Genomic DNA, 18,774 nt, shown 5'->3' with positions numbered 1-18,774 from the left:
ACCTACCCAACTATTTTTATCTTGATCTGTTCATTTTGGCCATCTAAAGCAGCACAATCAATTGGACCAACCATTCTGAGATACAAATTGGCTGGTAAGAAAGCCAAAACACCAGATTGGCTGCTTTTTTTAATTGGTGTTTTTCACGATATGAAAATATTGGGTGAAAATGGAAAAACTGAGTCAAAGATCCAGATGTTTGATCCTCCCGTTGCCAAATAGCCACACATTTTGTAGCATTCATATTTGCAACTGAATTTCTCAGCTTTCACCAGAAAGCCTGTCATCATATAGATATAGCCTTAGAGGAGCTGTAAACACGAAACTGATATGGTCCCAAGAAAAGAATCTCTTTTACCCAAGATAACAGTTGCTCGTGCATCTGCTGTTTTCTCCTCACTAGGCTGCTTCCTGGACAGGAAGGGGACAGAGACCATTGTTCAAAATCCTATAGTGTTCTTGTCTTTATTTAGGCCTAAGGCTGCCTGGAAACGAGAATACCTGTGTAAGCTGAATAACAGCCATGACAAGAAGAGCTCCTCTCCTGAAATGGTCCAGTTTGTAATTCAGATATATCTCGTAGATTGAAAACATCCCTGCATTGTTGCCAGGCGCATGACCCAGACCCACACCTTCTGAATTGGCTTGGCTTATTATACACTGACCAGGGTTTTGGGATGGTGTGCATTAAGCTACTGTATGTATTCTAAGTCCAATCTGTCAACAAAACTTACATAGTTCAAATGAGCTTAGCAAAAATAAGTAATACTACCCTTAAATGTGTGTGGTGGGGGAAGACAAAGTTGCAAGTTAAATGTATTGCCATTTTGCCTATTTTTGATGGCTGACATATGTTTGCATTGCTTCCTCTGCACCCAGGCACATATTAATTCAAAGCCACAACCACCGTATGTATTATCTGTAATTTTTCTTTTCTCCTTGGATTCACTCCTCTCGAAATATCACATTTTAATTATGTGCATAGCAATGACTTCATTGCTTCTTAACTCAGCAGCAGCCAACTCATTTTCCCCCGATGGTATGATGACCTGTCCTGTGGGAGAAATCCATCTGTTTATATTCTTTAAGCTGTATCTACCCAAGGAACAGGTTTTGTATGTTTTGAAACCATCCTCATTTCCCTACTTATTGCTTGCCTAGAAGGGAGAAACCAAGGAACCAAGAGGAAATCACTGCATTCCATAAGCATTTCTAGCAAAACCAATAAAGTGAGCACACTTCCATAAGGAATGTGGCTTAAAAATTATCAAAGGCCTTGGATTTCACCCCATGTAAGTCATTTGATCTCAATGTCAAATGCATATACAAACCATTTAGCAAAAGGCTTGGTATATGATATAAGAAATTATAGCTATATTCTTCATTGGGATTATATATGAAAAAGAGCAAAAGATAAAATATTTGACCCTTGGTAATGTGTGACTGTTAATGAAAACTCTGCTTGCAGACCTGGTTGTCTACCTGATGCTAATAATAGGTTTATAAAGGAAAGTGATTCTACTTGTCTGGCATGAATTCTTGGCTTGACTGTAAACATTGTTTGAAATGTACTTAATAGAGTGTCTTCAAAAGAAATTTTGTACTGTCAACTCACTCTTACAAGTAATTGGGGAAGATTGTTATCACCTGTCACAGGAAATCTTTCCACGAGAAAGATTTCTTCCAGGAAGAGTGCATGTTCACCTGTAGAACATTCTGCTCATCCATACAGTTGCTGGGTCCCCCAGGGGTAGAATGTTCTTGATGATGGTCCATAGTTCATTACGAGAATTCTATACAGTGAGATAATGTCTCAGATTTGTATCCAGAGAAAACGCTAAATTCAATCCTGGGATGGGGTTGGTAAAAGATTGGAAAAGTTCTCTTCTCAATCTGTAGGAAAGGCACATCTTCATAGGGAAAAATGAATATACTTCCTCTTATAGAAGAATTATAGCCCATCAAAGAACTAGGTGAAGACTCACGAGGATACAAAGCATTGTCTAATCGAAGCAATGTCAAATTAGGCGAGTGGTACTTATGATAGTCAAGCACAGCCTCATTCAGACATAAACATGCTCAATTTTGGAACTAATAGGAATTTAGATTAGCAAGATATTCTTAGGTTCCTGAAGACCAGTTAGGAACTGGAGGTGGTTTATTAGTGGCCCGTTCCTGAGGTCCAAGGGCTTGGGGGTAGACAGGATGCCGGGTACCATGGGAGTGAGCTGCTTTAGCTTCACTTCCTAATCCCACTGAGAGATATGGACTATATGGCTGGTGTTTTTGCCCAGCCATCAATTTTTCTGGCCAATTCCTTCACATATCTGTCCTCTTCCCTAGTTCAGAGAGATCTGAGCCCATCTATGAACCCCAGCCTCATGACATGGCACCTCAGCATGACTTGAAAAAATGAGAAAAAAGCATAGTAAATGTACTAAGAGCTAAAAGGACAGAAAAATCACTTTGGGCTGAAACATTCAGAAACATGTTCCCAGAAGGAAAAGAATATGTGTTGGATTTTGAAGGTGGACGAAAGCTGATAATAAAGACATTCTAAGAAGGCAAATAACGAAAGAGAAAGAAAAATCTGAATTGCAGAGAATAGCCTGGAAGTGAATAATTACAACCAGAGCTTGGGAAGTTGATTTTGTTTCATCTTTTCTTCCTCAGTGAGCAGCAAGATAGCACCTCTGCTATCTTCTTCAGCAGCTTCGTGGGGCCAAATTTCTACAGAAGAGGAGACGTTATGTTTACTGAACAACTACGCCGTTTCAGTTAATGCTCTTAGACTTTCATCAATTATATTCCCCAAATCCTGGTGAAGCGTGTTTCAGGATCCTTACCTATTGTGCCAATTATTAAGCTGCTGTCTCTCAGCTTCAAACACACTCTTCTACCATCAGCTTTGTCATAGTGGGCCTGGGATTCTGAAAAACACTTTCCTGCCTGGCAGAAGGGCACCATATTAGACTCTGCCAATAGAGGGCCCCGGGGAGATTGCAGAGATGGAGAGAGGGAAAGGATTTGCGTTTCCCTTTCGGCTTCTTGTTCCAGCAGGGATGGTCCCTTCCTGGGGCAGCAGCTGAATTTAGCTGGCAGTTTTTCCAACACTGACAGAACTGGGCTCCTGAAATTCCTCTGAGAGACACCAGCAATAACTGAGCCTTCCCACAGACCTGCATCCCAGCTCTGCAGAGCTCCCCCTCCAAGCTTCGAAGGGTTGAAAATTGCAACTTCTTCCCCTAGTTCCTGAGCCCTATGGGGGGGGGGGGGAGGGTTCCTGCAGTTGCTATCTCCATGATACCTTAGAATTCTCTTTTATTCTTTCAGTTCTTCTATATATAATTAACAGTTCTTTATAGGCAATTCTCTCTGTTAATAGAACTGAAGTAGCTTGTGTTTCCTAATTGGACCCTCACTGAATCACGGATGAAGAATCTAAAAAGTGATTAATCCATTAATTAACTTTTTAAAGCTCCCACAGCTAACTTGTAGTGCTAGTAATCTAGATTTGAACTATAGTTTATCTGACTAAATCTCTTACTCTTTCAGCCCATGCCATAATTAGCCTCCAGCTAGATACCTGCAAAGACAGAGTATGTGTTTTGTCAAGGAATTGCAACCCATTTGAATTAGTCAAGACTCTTGTGGTTTTAGGTGATAAAAATCCCAATAGAACTAGATTAGGCTGAAGGAAGAATTCCTTGACTCACCTAACTATACGCTGGGAAAGGCAGGAGTTTCAGGTGGGTGTGTGGCCAGGCCCTAGATATGTGCCTGGGATAGAGGAGGCTTTCTTTCACTGCATTCAGCCCCCACCACAATATGCACACATGTCCACACCTGTGCTTCCGGTTTCATTTTTTCAGATTGCAGAAATGTTCTAATTTCACCACCAGATAAAGCGAATGCTTGCTTTTTTTTCTCACTGGTCCCAAGCCCAAAAATCCCAGGAAAGGGCTTTGTTGCTACAATTTGGGTCAGGAGTCCATGTCGGTTCCAATCACTGATGATCATTTGTAGGAAAGGGCAGGAGGGTGTCACAAATGCTGTTCCAGTTTGGATGAAGTGTCTTTCCCTGGTGACAATAAATGGTAGTCAAGGGGGAAGGATTTATAAACCAAAACAAGCTCTCATTTAAACCCCAAAGTTAACGTGGAAGAAGATTTTCCCAGAAGAAGCTTGTATGCTAGTCTAGGCAAGCAAAACAATAGATGTCTAATACTTTACTCTTGCCATAAACTTTGCATTCATACTCTGTATGTCTACAGCACAATATTAGATCACATGCCTATGTGTTGTAGAAACAAGCCAACAATCATTATTAATAAAATGCATGGGTTGTTTTGGTAAATAGCTAGTCCTACAATTACTAGATTTTGAAATGTCTTTCTTTTTTGTTTGTTTGTATAATTTTGCTGTAAAGTCTTTCATAATAGTTTAAATGTGCTAATGAATCAATATATAGTCATAAGCCTCAAACACTAAAGATCTTGCAGTCAGTATTACTGGGGCCAAATCTGGCATTCTTTAGGATGGAAAGAATTTACTTTAAAATAAATTAACAAATATTATGCACCATGTCCTTGGCACTGGCTTTGGAATTTTAGAAACATTCTATTTAACCCTCACAAGGATCCTGTGAAGTGAGATGATCATTCCCCCTTCTCAGAGGAGGAAATGAAGACGTGGAGAGAATAAATAACTTACCCAAACTGATGAAATTAGTAAATGGTAGGCTCAGGATTATAATGTAGATCTATTTTGTTTTATTTCGAAGTATTACAGGGGTACAAAAGTTTTTGGTTACATGGATGACTTTTGTAATGCTTGAAACTGTGTTAAAAGTGTGCCCGTCACCCAGATAGTGTTCATTGTACCTGTTAGGTAGGTTTTTGCCCATCTCCTCCTCTGCACCCTGCTTGATTTCCATTGAGTTTTACTTCCCTCTATGCACATGTGTGCTCATCAGTTAGTTCCAATTTTATAGTGAGTACACGTGGTGTTTGTTTTTCTTTAGACACTTCACTTAGGATAATGGTCTCCAGTTCCATCCGAATGGTTGCAAAAGGCATCAAGTCACCCTTCCTCATGGCTGAGTAGTATTCTATGATGTATATATTAATATGTGTATCACATTTTGTTAATCTGAATCAAGACTCCATCTTATTTTCACTACATTGGGGGTTTCCCCACTGAGCTCTGTAGCCTGCTGTTTTTGGCAGAGACCCCTTAGGGGCCACCACCTGCCTCGGTCAGCTGGACTCAAGCATCAGACTCCACATGCTCCCCACCTCTGCATCCCACAGCAGCTCTGTCTTCATGCTGTGTTCATGCAGGGCTTCTCTTGAGGCTCTTTCAAATAAATTAAACCATGGAAACTTAACATTAGCAGCATCCCTCCACTCTCTCGATGCCAGTAGCACTCCCTTCTCCAGTTGTGACAATCGAAAATGTCTTCAGACATTGCTAACTGTCCCCTGGATGGTAAAATCACCCCCAGTTGAGAACTATTGTTTTAACTCCTCTGTTTCTCACCAAATACAAAGGTGCTGATAATGGGTTTTAAAGATTTTTTTGTAATGGGTTTAAAAAGTTTGGAACCACAACATCATAATATGCTGTGTCACATAAACACATCCTGAGTACAAGAGGATGTTAAACTGTTGTTTTTATTGCAACATTTACCTGGGTCATCACATTTTGAAAGCTTTAAAACGCTACAGCCAAACACTGAGCAATTATCTTAAGTGTTAAGAAATCTGCTTCTAATTTGTGGCATTTGATGTAGTTCTTCATTAATAACTAGGCTTGTTTAGCGAATCAGAGCATCTTGGCATTGGAAGGAATGTTCAGAGATGATTTGCTGCATTACTCGGCCTGCTGCAAATTAATATCTAAACCATTCAAGGTTCCTAGGTCAGTGTTTAAGAGCAGGGAATTATGAGCACTGGCTGTACTACCTAATTATTGCCAGAATGAAAAGTTATAGGCAGTATCACCTAAAATGAGAGTTCCTTAATGTTTAGCTGACACATCATTGGCAATCCCATTCAGCAAGCTACTTCATTTATTTAACTTGGCATAATCCTCAAGAGCACACAAGAATTAGCTCCTGATCAAAGCGAGGCATCATACGGGTGCTTTATTGAGGCTGTTTTATGGCCAAGGTGGGCCACCCTTTCATTTGCCTTTAAACTTTGTAAGACAAATTATTTTGGTTATACGAATTGAAGAAATCTGGGACCTTAATGGTCCATATTTTATGTTTTAGAGAGGTTTCAAAAATTATTTTATGAAAATAATTTTTATCCTTCCAATGAGTTCTCTTTGTCTCAATTCTCAAGGTAGGATGGTTTTTTTTTTTATTTAGCAATGTGTCTTTGATAGGTGACTCAGTTTTCCTTTAGGAGATGCCATTCCCACTCATCACCCATAACTGGTTAGTGGATGGTGTATTAAGATCTTTGCTTTTGTTCTTCACCAGGACCACAGACTATCTGTGTTCCAAATGTATTAGTAAAACAATGTGTATGAAGGATTTCCTAAGGATGGTTAGTCTGTTTCCCCAGAGATCCTTAAATTGTAAGGGCCAATATTTTAAAAGGCTTATGAACACCAACAAATTAAAAATGCATGCAAAAATGAGTGTTAAATTTGGAGAGGTTAGGAAACTGAAGAGTTTTGCAGACATCTTAGTCCAAAAATATTGCCCTTGCTAGACCAAGTCAGCGGAACTGAGAATTATATTATATAATCTGGACCAGCGTCCACCTTATATGAACCAGAGGCCCTATGGAATTGCTTTGACAAACTGCACTTCGCTACTATGCCATCAATCCTGAAGACACACTTTATGATTCTAATAGTTATTTCGCCTGTGGAGATATTTGTTGAGGGTGTTTTATGTTGCATTATGTAGTTTATTTTTTATAAAGAGCAGGGAATTATGGGCACTGGCTGTACTATCTAATTAGTATAGCCCAATTTGAACCCTTGGGAAAACATTCTCTTTTGGTATGAGTGTGAGGAATAGTTACACATCCACTAGCCAATTGTTTGGTGTTTATTTTATGGACAGAAGAAATTGTGTGATTGCCCACATTTCTCTCCCCATCTCTGCTGCAGGAAAACTTAATGCTAAATTTGTGGCCCACTCATTAGCAATTATATGGGGCTCCATGGTATGCATGCTTTGTCAGTCCCATTCCTTGTTCCATTTTCTGTGCGTAAACCTGTTTTATCTCTATGTCTAAAAATCTTTTTATATGATTGTGCTGTATATTATAACTGTTTATGAGCTCTGAATCCATTTTTGAAATGAGGTGAACTCTAAATAAATACACCTTTATAATAATAACAGACAACTAAAACAAAAAAGAACAAAGAAAAATGATTACTGGTGTTCCACGGTTGGGGAAGAAATTGGCAGTATAAAGGACCTTGCCCTATGGACAGGAATTCTTCCCATAGGGAAAGAAGAGGGAGCCTTGGAGTAGGGGGTTTGCAATAACAATGGCATTGGATGAGATTAAGGAGTTTATAAGAGAAAGTGGCCCTGTATGCATGGTTAGAGAGGGAGAGAGGGAGAGAGGAGGAGGAGGAGGAGGAAGGTTTGAAAGCTAAGTCAGACTGAGGCTGTGAAATGCCTGGTCTACTGTGCTGTGGGTGTGGTTTTCCCTTGTAGACAATAAAAAATGCCTAAGTGATTTAAGTCACAAAAGTGGTGTGATCAGGATGTGCCTTAGGAAGGTAACTCTAGTGACCCTGAGTAGGAGGGAATGGAACTAAAGGAGAAAACAAAGGCATGAAGACCTGTTAGAGTCAGCCCCAACCTACCCCAGCCCCATCTTGCCATCTTGGCATCTATGACTAGGGCTTTACTAGCTCAAAGCCTGGTTCCATAAAAACTGGACCAAGTGATGTACTAACAGCCTCTTTGCCTCCAGAAAATGAGGTCTAAAAACATTTTGGTGCCCTGATCCTATAGTCTTGTGCCTATGGGAACCAAAGAGTCTAGTCTCCCTGCCTGCCTTCATCCACACGACCCATGTGTCCCTGGAATCTCTGCTTTGGTTCTAGGTGTCCATCCATTCCTTCTTTTCTTTCCAGTCTTTGGTACCCATGTCATTCCTCCAGTCCATCAGCTAAGAACAGCCGCTCTTCTATTCACTTCTGTCAGTGATTCTGGTCTGGGCATAGACCATGAGCTCAGTACTCTCACATCTTTCCCTGAATCCCTTCCCTGGATTATAAATCACCACATGCCTGCTGAGAATACCTGCTTCTGGAAATCTGGATACCACACCCAATTTTTCCTACCTTCATTATGCACTGATTATTGATTTTGGTAAGTGTTGTTCCTAAATTTGATATAGCTCTTGGGACTTGGTTTTGGACTGTTGGGTTGATAGAATAAGGGCTGCTTGGTCAGTTTTTTTCAGCGCTCACCTTTCTTAATCTTGTGGTCATGGCCTATCTCCTTCCCCTGCAGGGAACTCCAAAAATGTAATGAAGCAGAGGCCAGCTGTCTACTGCTGATAAGGAATCTAGTGATATACAGTGATGTTCTGCATAATGGAGTTTTGGGCAATGACAGACAGACTGGATATATGACAGTGTTCTCTCAAGATCATAATGCAACTGAAAAATTCCTACCACCTAGTGGCACATAACCGCCGTGACATTGTAGTGCAATGCATTACTCATATGTTTGTGGTGATGCTGATATAAAAAAAAATACCATGCTGCCAGTCATATAAAAGTCTAGCACATACAGTTACATACAGTACATAATACTTGATAGTGATAATAAATGACTATGTCACTGGCTACATATTTACTATACTGTACTTTTACCATTGTTTTAGAGCGCACTCCTGTTTGTATTAAAAAAAAAAAAAGTTACCTGTAAAACAGCCTCAGGCAGGTCCTTTAGGAGGTACTCCAGAAGAAGGCATTGTTATCATAGGCGATGAAAGCTCCATGCATGTTATTGCCCCTGCAGACCCTCCAGTGGACAAGATGTGTGGAGGTGGAAGACAGTGATATTGATGATTCTGACCCTGTGTAGACCTAGGCTAATGTGTGTGTTTGTGTCTTAATTTTTAACAAAAAAGTTTAAAAATTAAATTAAAATTTAAACATAGAATAAAGCTTATAGAATAATGATATAAAGAAAGAAAATATTTTTGTACAGCTGTACAATGTGTTTGTTTATTAAGCTTAAGCGTTACTATGAAAGAGTCAAAAAGTTAAAAAAATTAAAAGTTTGTAAAGTAAAGCAATTACAGTAAGCTAACTTTAATTTATTACTGAAGAAAGAAAATTTGTAAATAAATTTAGTGTAGACTGAATGTACAGTGTTTACAATGTCTGCAGCATGTACAGTAATAGCCTAGGTCCTCACACTCACTCACCACTCACTCACCGACTCACCCAGATCAACTTCCAGCCCTACAAGCTCCATTCATAGTAAGAGCCCTATACAGTGTACAATTTTTTATCTTTTGTACTGTATTTTGACTGTCTTTTGCTATACTTAGATGAGTTTAGATATGCAAATACTCAGTATTATGTTACAATTGCCTGCAGTATTCAGTACAGTGACATGCTGTACAGGTTTATACCCTAGGAGCAATAGGCTCTACCATCTAAGTACATTCTGTGATGTTCGCACACAATGAAATTACTTAATGACACATTTCTCAGAACATATCCCCATCCTTAAGCAACACATGACTGTAATAGTAATAACTCAAGAGGTTGAACAGTAACAATAGACAGAAGGAATAGAATTGAGAGGTCTTTCTGAGATTCAGTTGTTAGAATTTTATGACTGGATAGTAGGGCAGAGTGATGAAGGGTCAAAGAAAGATGTTTTGTGATGTGGCTAATGAGTATTAATGATGACACTGATTAGCTTCCTCTTCAGTCCTCTCTGCCTCCTCTGTCTGTCTCTGTCAAGTTCCTTGGCTAGGCATGCTGGAGTGTCCCCTTAGTCACCTCCCATTTAGTCTTCTTCCTCTGGCCCGTGTCTCTCTCCAGTCTGCATTCTTCCTCCACCTCTTCATTGAAACTTTTCTTTCCAAGATAGTCAGAGAACTCCATGATGCTGAATCCCATCTCTGGGGTTGTCTGGACAGCCGTGGGCTCCACTGATCACTCTCCTCTCTTGGAAACACTCCCTTCTCTTGGCTTTTGTAACACAATCCTCTCCTGGTTTTCTGTCTTCTTTTATGACCTACTCATCTTATTCACCATTTGTTCGACAAATATTTATTGAGTTCACACTCTGCATTAGGCACAGTTCCAAGAGCTGGGATAGGGTCATGAACAACACTGATGAAATCTCCAACGTCATAGAACTTGCATTCCACCCTGGGGAGACAAACAATAAAATAAACACCTAAAATGTATGGTGTGTAAGAGGATGATAAATGTTAAGGAGAAAAATAAAGTTATGAGGTATGAAGAGGTATGAAGGGGTTCAATCCTGAGAAAGGAGGGGACATTGGAGCAATAAAGATGAAGGTGCATGTGGATAAATGGAGGTCTTTCCAGGAGGGAACGGCTGGAGCAGATGGCCAGTGCCAGGGACATTCTAGGCTTGTTTGAGGACCAGCAAGGGAGGCCTGTGTGGCTACAGAAGGTTGAGAAGGCAAGGTTAGGGGATGAGGTCTGGCAGTGAGAAGGGAAATTGGGGGCTTACTTGGCTTTATTAGGACTTTGACTATGTGTTCTAAATGAGATTGAAATCTATGGAAAATTCTGAGCTGATAGGGGACGAGATCCAACATATCTCACAGAATCATGCTGGCTTTTGAACTGGTAAGAGATTACCTGGAGGCAAGGATAGAAGCATGGATGAGGCTGCAGTTGTCCAGCCATTGAGCCAGAGTAGTTTTGGTAGATGTGGTAAGACGCATCTGGATTCTGAAAATATCTGGAGTTACAGAAGATGGTATTTGTTGATGGGTTAGATGTGGCTGTGCACTGTCTGGGGAACGGACACGCCTGGAGCTTTGACTTGAGGGGACAGGCAGTACATGGGCAACGTATGTAACCTGAAATTCTGTATCCCCCATAATAAGATGAAATAAAAAAAAAAGAAAAAGAGAAAAAAGAGAGAGGGACATCAAGGATGACTCCAAGGTTTTTGACCTGAATTTTTTTTTTAATGAAGATATATTGATTTAAATAAGAAAGATGACAAAATGAGTTAGGGAATGATGATCAGAGCTTTTGTTGAAGAGATGGGGTATTTGTCTAATTGAATATTTGACTTTGGGAAGAGTTTTGAACTAGAGAGACACATTTGAGAGAAACCAGCACAGGAATGGATGCAAGTCATGATACCAGATGAGAACACCAAGAAATTGGCTTTTGAAGACAATAAAAGAAGTCTGAGCCTTGGGTCTGTCTGAAGTTTAGTGGTCTGGTTGATGATAAGAATATCATGGGAGACTGAGAACAACTGACATTGAGGAAGGAAGGAAACTGGATGTGGTGCACAGAAAGTCAAATAAGGTAAATGCATCAAGGAGAAGGGAGTGAAAACCTGTGTCCACTGATGCTGATGGAGACAGAGACTACAGGTGTTGATTTGCCCAGGACAGTACTCAATTACACCTGCTGCCTCAGTGTGGTCATAACTAGCAGCTCTTTTCATTCTCACAAGTGACATAGTCAACCAACTGGTAGATCAAGTAAGGTCAACTGAGGATTGCCTTTTATGTGTAGAAATGTGAAAGTCCTTAATGACTTTGATGTAAGCAGTGGTGGTGAAGGCATGGAGGTAAAGGCCTGTGAAGAGAGGGCTCAGGGTAGAATGTGAGTAGAGGAATTAAAGGCGGTGAATAAAGACAATTGAATCAAGAGGTTCTGCTGAAAAGGGAAGCAGAAAGGAGGTGGTAGCCGGAGGGGGAGTTGCTGTCAGTCAAGAGCGGTAGGTTGTGTGTGTGTGTGTGTGTGTGTGTGTGTGTTTTGGTAAGGTGGGCGCGCCCCCATCTCCTCTTTAATTCTTCCTCCTTTGTCTGCCCTCTACATGTTGGGCTTCATCAGAGATAAGTCCTAAGCCCTCTTTTAATTCTAAATTCCCTTCTTTGGTGACCTCATCAATTCTCACGACTATACATGCAACCTAATGTTGACAACTTCCAAACCAAAAGCTCTGACTCTGTTTTGAGCCCAAGATCTACAAATGAAACTTCCAGATTCGAATATCCTCTTGAGGGTGGAAGGATAGCAGGGAGATGAGAATAAAGTGGGGAAGGTCAATAGGTACAAAAATATAGTTAGACAGCATAAACAATATTTGATAGCAAAGCAAAGTGACTATAGTCAACAAGTTACGGTATACTTTAAAATAAGTTAAAAAAGTGGGATTAGAATGTTACTAACACAAAGAAATGATAAATGCTGAAGGTGATGGATACCCCAATTAGCCTGATTTGATTAATACATATTGTATGCCTATATCAAAATAGCTATGTGCCCTGTAAATATATATGACTATTATGTACCATAATAATTAAAAATAAAAACTTCAAAATTAAAAAAAATCTCTTGAATATACATCTAATGAGCGACTTACACTTAACATCTCCCAAACTGAATTTCTGTACTCCCTCTTGCCACATCTCCTGTGCCTTTTCTGTCCTGTCCGTGGTGCCCCTCTCTGTGCAGAGGTGGTCAAGCCAGGACCTAGCGATCGGCCTTGCTTCCCTGCTCAGCTCCCCATATCCATTCATCACCAAGTCATGTCAAAGCTACTTTAAAAATGCAGACATTATTTCATGCCAGCCCTGGGTACTCATCAGATCCATTTTTCATCTTGTCTCTTGTCAGTTCTATACTAGGGAGGATTTAGCCCTGAAAGCTGTATTCCCAGGCTCCCGTGGCAGCTGGTTTCTGGTGTGTTCCATGCATGGGAGGCAGTCCTAGGACAATGGCAAGCAGGAGGAGAGGAGAGAACAGGGCACTTTGTCCTCCGCTCCATTGGAGGTGGTGTCTTCTCCACAGCTCCAGCTTCCAACCAGGTGACTCTAGGACAGAAGCTCCAGTGATGCCACCTTCTCACCTGGTCCCTCCAGCAGAGAAGGATGAAGCATGAAGGGTGAGGGACTCTCCGTGCTTCATCCTTCTTTGTTGGAGGAACCAGGTGAGAAGGTGTTGTTTAATTTCCAGGTCGCCTCACCTTCCCCTGTTGGCTTCTCAGCAACTCCATCACCTGACTAGGAACACCACAGATTAAATTCTCTCTATTTTCCTTGATTTTAAATAGAATGCTTTCTAGTTGCTTTTTTATTGGATCTTCAGAAATTCTCATACCCGTTTGCTTTTTTCCTCTTCACAAATGACTGTGCTCTAGGGTAACATCACATCTTCCCTGAGCTAGTGCTCTCCAGCTCTTCTCCACCTCTAATCTCCTCCCTTCCTCTGATCCATTCACTCAGTTGCCAGAGTGATCTTTGAAAAAGAAAACTCAATTCATGCTATTTAATGGCTTTCAGTCTTATGTAGAATAACAGGCTCCCATCTTAATCTGCTGGCAAGACCAGGCATAGTTTGGTCTCTGACTGTTTCTCCAACATCATCTCATTCCGTGCCACACCCTTCTCCCTGACCTCCAGCAGCTCTTATCCTTTTCATGAAACTCCTACTCACATATCACATAAAATAGGTCCCTTCCCTCCACCCTGTTATTTTCTCTTTTGGTTCTCTGGTCTTTTTCTTTATTTGACACAACTTGATTCCTAATTATGTGTTTACTTGCATGTTTACTGTTTTTCCCTTTTCAACAAAGGCTTCAAGAGGTCAAGGAACGAGATTGTAATATTTCTCATCTTGTAACCAATGCCAGCTTGACCTGTAGACGGTATGCCTAGAGAACAGCAGATGACGTCTGAACAAATGAATGAATGCACAGTAATTAACCACAGTAGCATTTTCTTCACTGTTAGTTTACAACGGTTCTTCTCAGAAGTATAACTAATAACTAAATCAGCTGTGAGTTAAATTTGGAGTCACCAAATGGACCAGGCCCCATTCTACAAGATAGTTAGTGGCTTTATGCTGGGAGGAAAACTGGGGAGTCTTTGGTTTGGGGAACTATCAGGTAAACGGTCAGTGATCGTTTCCCAACCTACCTTCTCTTACTTTCTATTAATCTAATCAACTCTTTCAAATGTGCTCTACTTTCCAAAGAAAAACCCAAAGTTCTAAGCATGACATGTAAGGGTCCTGTTAATTGGGTGCCAGCCTCTTTGCGTATCCAGGAAGTGAATGACCACGCCTGCCCCCACAGTCTGCCCCACCCGCAGGGCGGTTTCAGAAGTGCCACTGTCGCGCACGCAAGTGGGCTCCTCCACCCACCACCCATGTGCTGCTGCGCTTGTGGCTTCCTTTCCCAGGGTCACCCTCTCCCCTTTGTCATCTGAGAAGTTCTAGTCAACTTCCTGACCCCACACTGCACCTCCTCTTCTGCTGAGCCTCTCTTAACCTCCACCCCAAGTGTCAGGCCTCCCTTCGTGTCCCCCAGCACCCAGTGTTTCTCTGTTATGCTGCTTGTCATATTACATTTTAATTCTCTTTTAAAGGTCTCACTGTGTACTAGACTATGAGCAGGGGAAACATCTTGTCCCTGTTTGCATTTCAACACACAGGGCAGGGTCTGAAAGGCACTTGATAAGCTCATGTTGAATGGATGATTTCGTGAATTGCAATTTGGCTTTTGCACACTTTCATCAGTTCAAGAAATAATTTTGCCACAGAAACCTTTCTCTCTCCCTTTAGTTCCCGGACTACACTTCTTAATATGCTGTTCCGCTTTCCTAAAACTCTTCGATTTGTAGCTTTGGGCTCAGCCACCACCTCCCCACCTGCTCCCCTGCCCCCTGACCTATTGACCTTGCCCTTTCTCCCTCCTCAGTGGCAAAGCTGGCCTCAGAGTTCCTACATTCTGCAGGGACAGGAAGAAGCTGTATGGAGACTGTGATCCTGCTGCAGGGGTGGGGGAGAAGGCACACAGTGGCCCTGCCACCCACTGCCCACCCTCACCCCGTGTTCCTGGGCATGGAGAGCAGTCCCGGGGCTGGATGAGCTCATCCATCCGCCTCAACCCTGAGATGCAGTGGGAGGAGACATTCTGCAAACCAAAGAAATAATCAGGGACTCATTTGCATGCACTATTGATTTTGGTTCCAGGAAATGTTAATAGCATCAGAGAGTGAGACCCTCATACCACTTTATGCTGAAAAACAACCCTTCTACCTTTTCCATTCCAGCAGAGAACGGACTAAAGAGTGATTCTGGAATTTAATTCATGAGGATATGCTAGGCCAGATTCCTCTTTATGGAGTGATGGTGATGAACTCTAACCTTTGCTAATAAGACACGCTCTTAGCTTCCTCAAAACCATTTCTTTTAAAAAGGCAGGCATAAAGCAATGCTACTTTTTGTATGTGTATTGCTCTATTTCTATCGCTGGTACCCGGAATTATCTGGTTTTTCTTCCCGGAGTATTCTTCCTCGGATGAAAGGACTAGGAGAAAGCCCTGCAACCCCACGAGTCCGCCCGTTTGTTGAAATCAGTTCAAGATCATCCAGGTCTGCAAAACTCGGCTGAAGCAGCTTGTTGCATAATTTACCAGAGAAAAGAGGGCCATCTGGAGAGCCAATCTGGAGAACTCGAGCAAAGGCAGAGTCTTTTTTTTCCCCCTCTTAAGTTATCCTGACTGAGTCCCAGCCTACATTAGGCCTCCGCAGTCCTTGGCCTGCATCCTGAGAGCTGGAGGTCCAGGTCAAAGGCCTTGGCCCCCTGGCTTTGAACCCTAGCAAAGCCCCAGCCGGCCCACAACTGCTAGTAGCCCCACCTATCCTAGCTGTTGGAGGTTCTCACTCAACTCCCACCTGTCTTACCCCATGACACTGTGGGGGCCTGTGTCATTCCAAAGGACAGCTGGTTTACGCATATGCAGAGGAGGCAGCTACCCACAAAGGGATGTGGGAAAGCTCTACCAAATTAACAAAAAGAAATAAATAAAAAGAAAGAAAGAAATCTGCCTTAACCTCTAGTCAAGGAGTAAGTCATTTCTTCCAAAAAGGTTAAATGCTTTATGTTAAAAGCAATTTATTTCTTTTGTATCCAGAGCTTGCAAATGATTCTATAAGATAGCGAATGCAATAAACTGTTATCAGAGAATAGAATTTTCTCAATGACTCAGGTGGTTTTTTCAGGGGTGCAAAGAGTTCCTATAGAATTGTCTGCACATAGTGCCTGGGGAGGAGGCCAAGAGACCAGGGAGGAGGGGGCTCCATCAGCCAGCCCTGCCTGCCTCCTCCTGAGTCCCACCCTGTCCTCTGTGCCCGGCTGCCCTGGGGTCTAGGTGCCTCCTATGTGCTGGCCACAGTTGATTTGTAGTGACTTCCTGAAATGTTCCACTGAGCAGATTTCTGGGCTGGGAAGGAAGCAGCACATTTATAAGGTCTGCCACAGGTATGGGATGGGAGGAAGTGCCAAGAGTTTTTCAACCCTGTTTTAGTCACAGTCATACATAAATACAGTCAATATCCATTGTAAGACTCAGCCAGTTAAAACTAAAATACTTTAGCGTCTGACATTGGGTAAGTTTCATAACTTCCCAGGCTTAATTTCTCATCTCTATATTTGAAATAGAAATATTTATTTGATTAGATCTTTAAAACTCCAATACATGTATAAGTCCTGCAGTGCAACTTTACGTACAATCACAAAGCATATGTTTTCCTTTCCGTTCGTATGTGGTTTAAAATGCATGGGTTTTACACAAACCAATTTTACTGGCTCAGCAGTGTAGAGTTTCCTCGGTGCGTACCTCGTGGGTACTAAAGTTCAGGCTCCAGGGCTCTGTTTCTTGAATGGCAGGGTACCTTCAGCTTCCTTTCCTGCCAAAACCTTGAACCCGGGTGTGCGGGCAGGGGGAGGATTTGTGCAGTCTTGCATGGACGTCTACAGTGCCTCAGCTGAACAATGTTTTAATTATGGCCTTTCAGTCTCAACTGCACCTGCCCATTTCACTATCAGGTAGAAAAATCTCTCCTTTCTTCCTTGCTTCACTGTTATTCTTTAGAACCATGATTGTTTTGCCGAAATAGATATTGACTAGAGAAGGACAAACCTCAAAGGGTTTGGATTAAGTTCTCTTTCTGATAAACATGATGGAGTTTGAATGCTCCAGGGAATCTTATTCAAGCTATCTTAACCTTTGGGGCCCATGAAAACTGGAAGAAAAATTTCTTTCTTGCCACTTTCTTTGGTTTCCTACCATCAGAGGAAACCAAGCGGTAAGCACAGGTCCCTCCAACACTTTTGGCTGCGATTGTTTTATAATGTTTTTTGAAATCCTAGAAAGACAATGCTTGTATACATGCAAAATGTGAATAAACTGATCCTTGGCATACCAGGGGTTCTTAATCTCTTCTACCCTTTGGACTAAGTGAGAGTCTGGTGAAGTCCACGGACCCATTTCTAAAGATTGTTTTTAAGTGCATATATTAGAAACATGTAGGATTTACAGAAACCCAATTACATTGAAGTATAGTTTTCCATGTGAGCAAATTAGTTTCTCTTGGAATGCAGAAAAAAATCTTTAACAGTTACATTTGCTGCATTTTTATTATTAAAAAATACATGCTTATTCAGTAAAGGTATAAAATTAGAAAATTACAATGAAAGTATAAGGAAAAATGTAAAAAGCACCTACAGCTCCAATTTCAAAAAGAATCTTTGAACATTAATTCATCTCTAATATGAGGTCAGATTTCAAAAGAGAATTGTTTGCTTTTGTTCAATGCTCAGAACACAGAAAATGTACAAATGAATAGCGAGCTCAACCTTTGAGACCCTTTCAATCAATACCTAGTCCTGGAGTTTTCGAGGGGGACACAGGAGCTCAGCTAACCCGGAAGTACCGAACCTAGCATGAGCATCTGATTCATCTGGGGGAGATTTTTAAAAATTTAGATTTTCAGGTTCTACTCTAGGCCTCCTGACCAAGAATCTCCAGAGACAGAAAGGCTGCTTAGGGACATCTGATTATCACAAGTCTCGGGAGCCACCGATAACACAACCCCTGACTCAGTGCAGAATTCTCTCCAACAAGGTCTCTAAATGCTTCTTCCAAAGCATATCTGGGTTTGGAGACTCAGCTCAAATGCCCTGTGACAGACTGCCCTAAACTGGTATCATCATGGCCTGTGACAGTAATAGAAAAACAAGTAATAATTCCTGCTCTAAAATCTTGATTTCTGCTTAGTTAGGTCCTCATCAAATAGCTACTTTCTATTTCCCATGCCCAAGTGCACAGAAGAAGCGGGTGGGGGCGGGGGGTGGCTGGCTGGCTCCAGCATTTGGCTGGACAGAGTGAGAACTATATTTGAGGGGGGCCGGGATGGGAGGCTGATTCTTGGAGTGACTCTCTGGATCTGGATCGTGGGCTTTTTCATCCTCGTGAAGTCTACGTGCTGCGTTTTATTCATTAGCACCTACAAGGGACTAATTGCCATCAGGCATGTAGGTGGAATTCCTGGCAGGGAGCAAGAAATGGAATAGGTTTGATGACAACCAATGATCTGCCAAAGCCCTGTCAGAAGGAGAACAGAGTCTTGCTGTCACTCATCCACCCCTTTAAATTCAAATGAAGATGCTTCTGGGTGGGGAGGGGGAGGGGGTTGGCACCCATCCAACTGTGCATTGAAGATACTGTACATTTTTACTGTATATGTGAAAGC

The sequence above is a fragment of the Eulemur rufifrons genome, chromosome 29 (assembly GCF_041146395.1).
Source record: "Eulemur rufifrons isolate Redbay chromosome 29, OSU_ERuf_1, whole genome shotgun sequence".
In the NCBI taxonomy this organism is placed as follows: domain Eukaryota; kingdom Metazoa; phylum Chordata; class Mammalia; order Primates; family Lemuridae; genus Eulemur; species Eulemur rufifrons.
The sequence above is the reverse complement of the archived record's forward strand: the minus strand, read 5'-3'. Positions refer to the sequence as shown.